Source organism: Perognathus longimembris, chromosome 18 (genome assembly GCF_023159225.1).
Source record: "Perognathus longimembris pacificus isolate PPM17 chromosome 18, ASM2315922v1, whole genome shotgun sequence".
Lineage (NCBI taxonomy): Eukaryota > Metazoa > Chordata > Mammalia > Rodentia > Heteromyidae > Perognathus > Perognathus longimembris.
In genome coordinates, this window is record NC_063178.1 from 26,818,738 (window position 1) to 26,825,467 (window position 6,730).

The window sequence follows — 6,730 nt, forward strand, 5'->3', positions numbered from 1 at the left end:
GGCTGGCATTATCCTGCTTGAGCCACGCTTCAATTTCAGCTTTTTGGTGGTTAATTGGATATACCAGTCTCATGGACTTTCCTACCCAGGCTGGCTTTGAACCTCAGCCTCCTGTGAGTAGCTAGGATTACAGAGGTGAGTCATAGGTGCCTGGCTTTGTTTGTTTGTTTTTTTTTTTTTTTCTTCATTTGTGAGGCTTGAACTCAGGGCCTGGGCACTGTCCCTGAGCTCTTTTGCTCAAGGCTAGCACTTTACCACTTTGAGTCACAACTCCACTTCCAGTTTTTAAGTGGTTAATTAGAGGTAAGAGTCTCATGGGGATTTTTTTTTCTGCCAGACTGCTGTCTATCTGGGCTCCTCAGATCTCAACTCCTGAGTAGCTAGGATTACAGGAGTGAGCACGGCACCTGACTTTTGTCAGTCTTTTAAGTTGAGAATAGCTTTGCTTATTCTTTATTCCTTAGCTTTAGTTGTTCAAGACTGGTATTCTGCCATTTGAACTGTTATATATGTGTAAATTATCCAAGAAGCCACATATTGAAGGAGCGAATCTTGGAGTTTTTATTAGAGCATTAATAGTCTGTAGGCAGCCAGTTGTTACAAAGGCCTGAAGCTCAAGCATACCCTGAACACTATCAGGAAACAGGCCAGAGAGGGAAGAAAGAACAAAAAACCATACCCACAAACCAATTCAGCTCCAATGGAGTGACGAGAGAGGAGCCCGGAGACAGGACACAGAACGCAAACACGGAGACTTGTGGAATGGCGTAATGACACCTGAGCTGGCCTGACACTAAATAGGTTCAGGTCACCGGGCAGGGTCATTGAAAGCTCCCAGTTCCAAGCACTTGACAGCACTTGATAGGTTCAGTAACCTATAGGCCATGTGCCCACCCCTGTCTCTAGGGACTCAGGAACACTCATCACCTGGGGATGGGACTTTCCTGTCCCTAGGAATCCAAGCACATCCATCAAGACAAGATGCCAGGTAGTACAACTGGCCATGTGGCCAATGATGGTGCTGGCCAGATCTGACCTCCATATTACAGAACCACAACTCCACTTCCAGCTTTTTGGCAGCCTTATGGTGGTTGATGGAGAGAAGAGTCTCATGAACTTTACTGTTCTGGCTGACTTTGAACCGTGATCCTCAGATCTCAGCCTCCTGAGTAGCTAGGATCCCAAGTGTGAGCCTGGCTTAGCTCTCCTCTTTCTGACTGATGTGACACTCTCTGGTGTGGCTCTAGTGTTCGTCCGAGGGGATCCTAGTGGTAACTGGGCAAGCACTTCATTGGGCAAGATTTCATCTGCGGGTTGCAGGACTTTTAACAAATCTCTCTTCCATAAATGCCAGAGACATTCCCCAGCTACTTTGACAGCTGTAAAAAAATATACCTCTCTATCAGTTTTTATTGAATAACAAATCATCCAGTACTTAGAGGCTTAAAACAAAATCGTTTATTGTTTCTCTCGGCTTACCAGGAGAGTCTGAGCCAGACTCACTGGGGCTGAGTGGTCTAGAATGGCTTCTTCCAGCCTCAGCTGAGACATGGAGGATGGCTAAGTCTCTGAAGGGTGGCTCAGGTTCAGGGAGGTGAACTTGGACTTCTTTACATGCTGGTTGTAGCTAGAGAAGACAGGGCTCAGAGCATATGCATGTCTCATGCGTCTGCTTACATCGCCTATGCAAATGTTCTGTTGGCCAAAGTTAGTCAGATGGCCAAGCTCAGACTCAAAGAAAGAAAAGCAATGGAGTCCATATCCTTGAGAAGAGACACGGCAAAGTCACATAGCAAGGGAGCATTTGTACAGCCGGGAAAGGATTCTGTGGCCTGTTGGAAGACCACTGGCTGATGCCTGTCACCCTAGCTAATCAGGAGGCTAGACTTGAAGACTCAGTGTTCAAAGCCAGTCTGGGCAGAAGTCTTCCAGACTCCATGTCCAATGAATTAACAAAATACCAGCAAGCTTGGGCTCCAGGCTCTGATGTCAAGCCCTGGAACTGGTGTGTGTGCACATGCGTGTGTATGCATGCACACACACTCTCTCAGAATTTGTGACCATATTTTGCATTTTATCAGTCTATGCTCTGTCTACAAATTATTTATGTTATTTTCTCAAGTAAAATATGTTTATCTAACTGGGCACCGGTGTCTCATGCCTGCAATCCTAGCTACTCAGGAGGCTGAGATCTGAGGGGCACAGTTCAAAGCCAGCCAGGGCAGAAAAGTCCATGAGACTCTAATCTCCAATGAACAGACACAAAATCCAGATGTGCAGCTGTGGCTCAAGGAGCACGGTGCTATCCTTTAGCATTAAAAGCTCAGGGACAGTGCCACATCCTGAGTTCAAGTCCTAGGACTGGGAAAAAAAGAAATATAATGTTTAAGACCTTCAAAGCTTCTTTGTTGATTATTGCATCAAATTGATGCTCCTTTCTCTCTGTCTCTCTCTCCATCTTTTTTTTTTTTTTTTTTTTGAGATACAGTCTCACTCCATAGCTTAGGCTGGTCTTGAATGTATAATCCTCCTTCCTCTTCCTCCCAACTGCTTGGATTATAGGCATACCACATCCAGCTTTGATGTAATATAAAGTATAAGCTTCTCATATACTTGTGCGTGTGCGTGCGTGTGTGTGTGTGCGCGCGCGCGTGTGTGTGTGTGTGTGTGTTCCTGGAGCTTGAACTCAGGCACTGTCCTTGGGCTTTTTTGCATAATCCTGGTGCTCTAGTGATACTCTTGCTTCAGCTTCCAAATTGAACTTCTTCATTTTTAATTGACTCCCTCTGAACTCTGCTTGCTAGCTGGTTTTTTTTCTTTAGCCCTGCTCTCTCCGAGTACTTTATTGCTTCCACTAAGGCAACCCCACTGGTGCTTTCAATAGTCCACTCAAAAGTGACTGTGGCTCACTGCAAACTCCAGTCAGTATCTTGTCTACCTTCCATGTTTCCTCAGATGACCATTTGCCAAATGTTTTTTTGTTGCATAATACAGACCACCATTTTCCACTACATACATACATGCATTTATTTGTTGTCAGTCCTGGGATTTGAACGCAGGTCCTGGGAACTGTCCCTTGCTATTTTTGCTCAAAGCTACAACTCTACCACTTGAGCCCCAGCTATACTTTTGGCGGTTTTTTTTTGGGGGGGGTGTTAATTGGAGATAAGAGTCTTATGGATTGTCCTGCTTGGGCTGGCTTTGAACCGTGATCTCAGCCTCCTGAGTGGCTAGGATTACAGGTGTGAGCCACTAGCACTTAGCTTATTTATTTTTGAATTAGAATCTTCTTAGGTTGGCATCAAACTTGTCATCTTTCTCCTTCTAGCTTCCTGAGTGCCGGGATTACAGGCATACACCATCATTCCCAGCAACTAACTAATGATTGTTCCTTACTTTTTCAGCCTTTGTGAATGGTTTGCGTGCTCCTTTTCCAGACCCTATGAAATCCCCAAACCAAAGCTACATATTTTAGATACTGCTGTGGGAGAAGATTAATCACCTATCCAGTCTGCCAGAAGCTCTGGAGTAGGCAGATGAACTGGAGAAATCTGAGTGGCCAGGAGCTACACAGGCCCTCCATGGGGAGGGCTCACAGACAGGTCTTTGGGAAGCTGTTACCTCTGTAGGTCTGCATTTGGTGGTGGGCCTGGGGCTGCTGCTGGCTGGGAAGATGATCTGGATGTAGAGTGATAGAATGATGTCCTATTGGAGTTGTGGAGCACAGCTGAGATGGCCCACTATACTGCTCCCTGCTGCAGGCTTCTGCTTTCTATGTTCCTCTCATGCTCCTCTGTTGGCCAGTTCTCATTTGGAATACTCAGAGAAGGGGATGCTGGGAACCGTGGCTAGCTATGGCCGACAGCAGCCTAGTCCAGCTTTCAGCCCACACATCATCCCACACCTCCTGAGAAAGTGGCACCACCTTCTTGGAAATGCGCTATAAGAGACATAGAAATATAGAAATATAGAAATCTGTGTAGACTAGATGACATTTTCCTTCCTTCCCTCCCTCCCTCCCTCCCTCCCTCCCTTTCTCTTCCTCCTCCTCCTCCTCCTCCTCCTCCTCCTCCTCCTCCTCCTCCTCCTCCTCCTCCTCTTCCTCCTCTTCCTCCTCCTCCTCCTCTTCACCTCCCCTTCTTCTGTAGTTGTGAGGCTTGAACTCAGGGCCTGGGCTCTGTTCCTGAGGTCTTGGTGCTCAAGGCTAGCACTCTACCACTTTGAGCTACAGCGCCACTTCTGGTTTTTGAGTGGCTTTGGGGATAAGAGTCTCACAGGAACATTTCTGTTCAGGGCAGCTTTGAACTGCAATTCTCAGATCTCAGCCTCCTGAGTGGCTAGGATTACAGGTGTGAGCCATCAACTCCTAACAGACTAGATTTCAAGAAGGCTGTGTGTGTGTGTGTGTGTGTGTGTGTGTGTGTGTGTGCTTGTACAATGGGATGGGAGAGGGAATGGAAACTAGAAAATAGTATTCAGTCTTACTTGGTGCCAAGAATCATATACACCTGTGGTTTCCAGCATTTGATTTCAGATTTTCTTCTAGCGCCATTCCTGTCTGTCTCATATTTCTGTCGCTTCATTAAAACCGGTCTTATGGAGGGTAGGCATGGCCTCTTGGCTGCTAAAAGCAGGGAGCATTTCTTGGCTTTTATCTCCCTTGCTTTTGGAGGAAGAGAAATGTGAGCTGAGCAGTTCTTCCTTTCCAGTCTTCCTTTCTGATTCGGACAATGGGTTCTCCCTTCAGAATTCCTTTGTTGCATCTGTTCCTTAAATACTGTGTTAGGATGATCTGGGGGGCTGCTTCCAGTTCCTGCGTGCAAGAGCCGGGCTGCTCACCCGTTTGGGTGTATGTCTTGACAAATCCATGCTCAGCGATGACAAGTTGGTAGCTTGAATTGGTGGGAGTGTTTACACCACAGACTCCAGCGTATGCTACAAACCTGGCCCCCTTTCGCAGGAGAGAGGAAAGCTAAACACTTAAGATAGCACTGCTGCTATTCCTGCTCTTCACGCCCTTCTCTGTATTGGTGACTAGCACATCTTTCCTTTCCAGGGAAGAGCTGTCTTCAGGCCCAGTTTTTCAAATCCCTTCTGGCTTTCCTTGGCTTTTCCACACCATATCATATTTCCTCTTAAAATTGCTCTTTCTTTCTTTCTTTTTATAATTCTGTGATGGCACCTTCATTCTTCCTCTTGCCCTTATCTCCTCACTTCTCATTCAAACCATCATCAAATATGCTGTGCTTAATCCCTTCCTTCCTTCCTTCCTTCCTTCCTTCCTTCCTTCCTTCCTTCCTTCCTTTCTTCCTTCCTTCCTTCCTTCCTTCCTTCCTTCTTTCCTTCCTTCCTTCTTTCCTTCCTTCCTTCCTTCCTTCCTTCCTTCCTTCCTTCCTTCCTTCCTTCCTTCCTTCCTTCCTTCCTTCCTTCCTTCCTCCCTCCCTCCCTCCCTCCCTCCCTCCCTCCCTTCCTTCCTTTTTTGCTTCCTTCTTCCTTCCTACCTATGCTGGGGATAGAACTTAGGGCATTAACATATGTTAAGCAAATGCTTCTTCACGGCCTGCTCATTTTTTGTGAGATAGGCTTTTACTATGTAACAAAGGCTGTCCTCAAACTCCTCCTCCATCTTCACCTTTTTTATTTAATAAGTTCTTGATTTATTTAAAGTGATTTAAAAATATTAGATTAGGAACCAAGGACAATGCAGTGTACAAGAGAACCACATCTTCATTTAGTTTAATAACACTGATCCAGTTTTAACTGAAAGGGATAAAAACTTGATATTTATATGTATCCAAACTGTACAAAAAATAAAATGAAAAACCAACCTTATTTGACTATCAAGTACCTTCTTCATAAAGTCTCGGCACCTTGAGCTTCTGTGGATCTGAAGCACGCGCCTTGCAGAGGTGTGGATGCAGGCAAAGGCCTGAGGAACCCAGCAGCCAGGCTGTCTAGGGAAACACTACCCAGCCTCCAGGGAGAAGGAGCCAACAAGTATCGGACATGAAGCATATTCCTGGGCCAGGAATACAGGACTTCATTTTATGAATCCTCGTGGGACGGCTCCACCATGCTTAAACAGCAGTCAGCAAACTGCACAAACAAAGGCTCTTGCATATAGGTTCTCATCAGCTTTGCTTTGTTGCCCCCCTGATCAAGGCTGATCATTAACTGTCTAAGGTGCGGATTCATCAATAAGCTTCTTAACGTTGCAGATTCCCCTAGATTCTTCAAGCTCTGCAAAGAAACTCTGTCTTCTTCCTCATCACTATTGAGCAAATCGGCTATAGAGTCATCATCTTTGCTGTCCTCAGGCTTTGTGAGGTTTACAGGCACTGCTGGTCTTTTCTCAGTGGGACGATTTTCAGGGTTGCTCGGCTCGTGGTGCTTCCGGAAGCAGGTCACCGAGCAGTAGGGCACGCGGCCGGCCGGGCAGCGGTATTTGGGCTTCTCCAAGCAGATCACGCAGACCACGGTGGACACCGGAGCGACGCCATGGCCCCGCACCACGCGCCGGCTCTACGCAATGAGCGACGCGCGTCAGCGCCGGGCACGCCCACTGATTTGTGTCCATCTTCACCTTTTTTTTTTTTTTTTTTTTGGCCAGTCGTGGGCCTTGGACTCAGGGCCTGAGCACTGTCCCTGGCTTCTTCCCGCTCAAGGCTAGCACTCTGCCACTTGAGCCACAGCGCCGCTTCTGGCCGTTTTCTGTATATGTGGTGCTGGG

At 46.7% G+C, this 6,730-nt stretch overlaps 1 pseudogene; it reads right to left on the reverse strand.

Annotated features, from left to right (window-relative positions):
* Positions 1 to 5,633: 5,633 nt before the first annotated feature.
* Positions 5,634 to 6,500, reverse strand: LOC125367115 (annotated as a pseudogene).
* Positions 6,501 to 6,730: the final 230 nt, after the last annotated feature.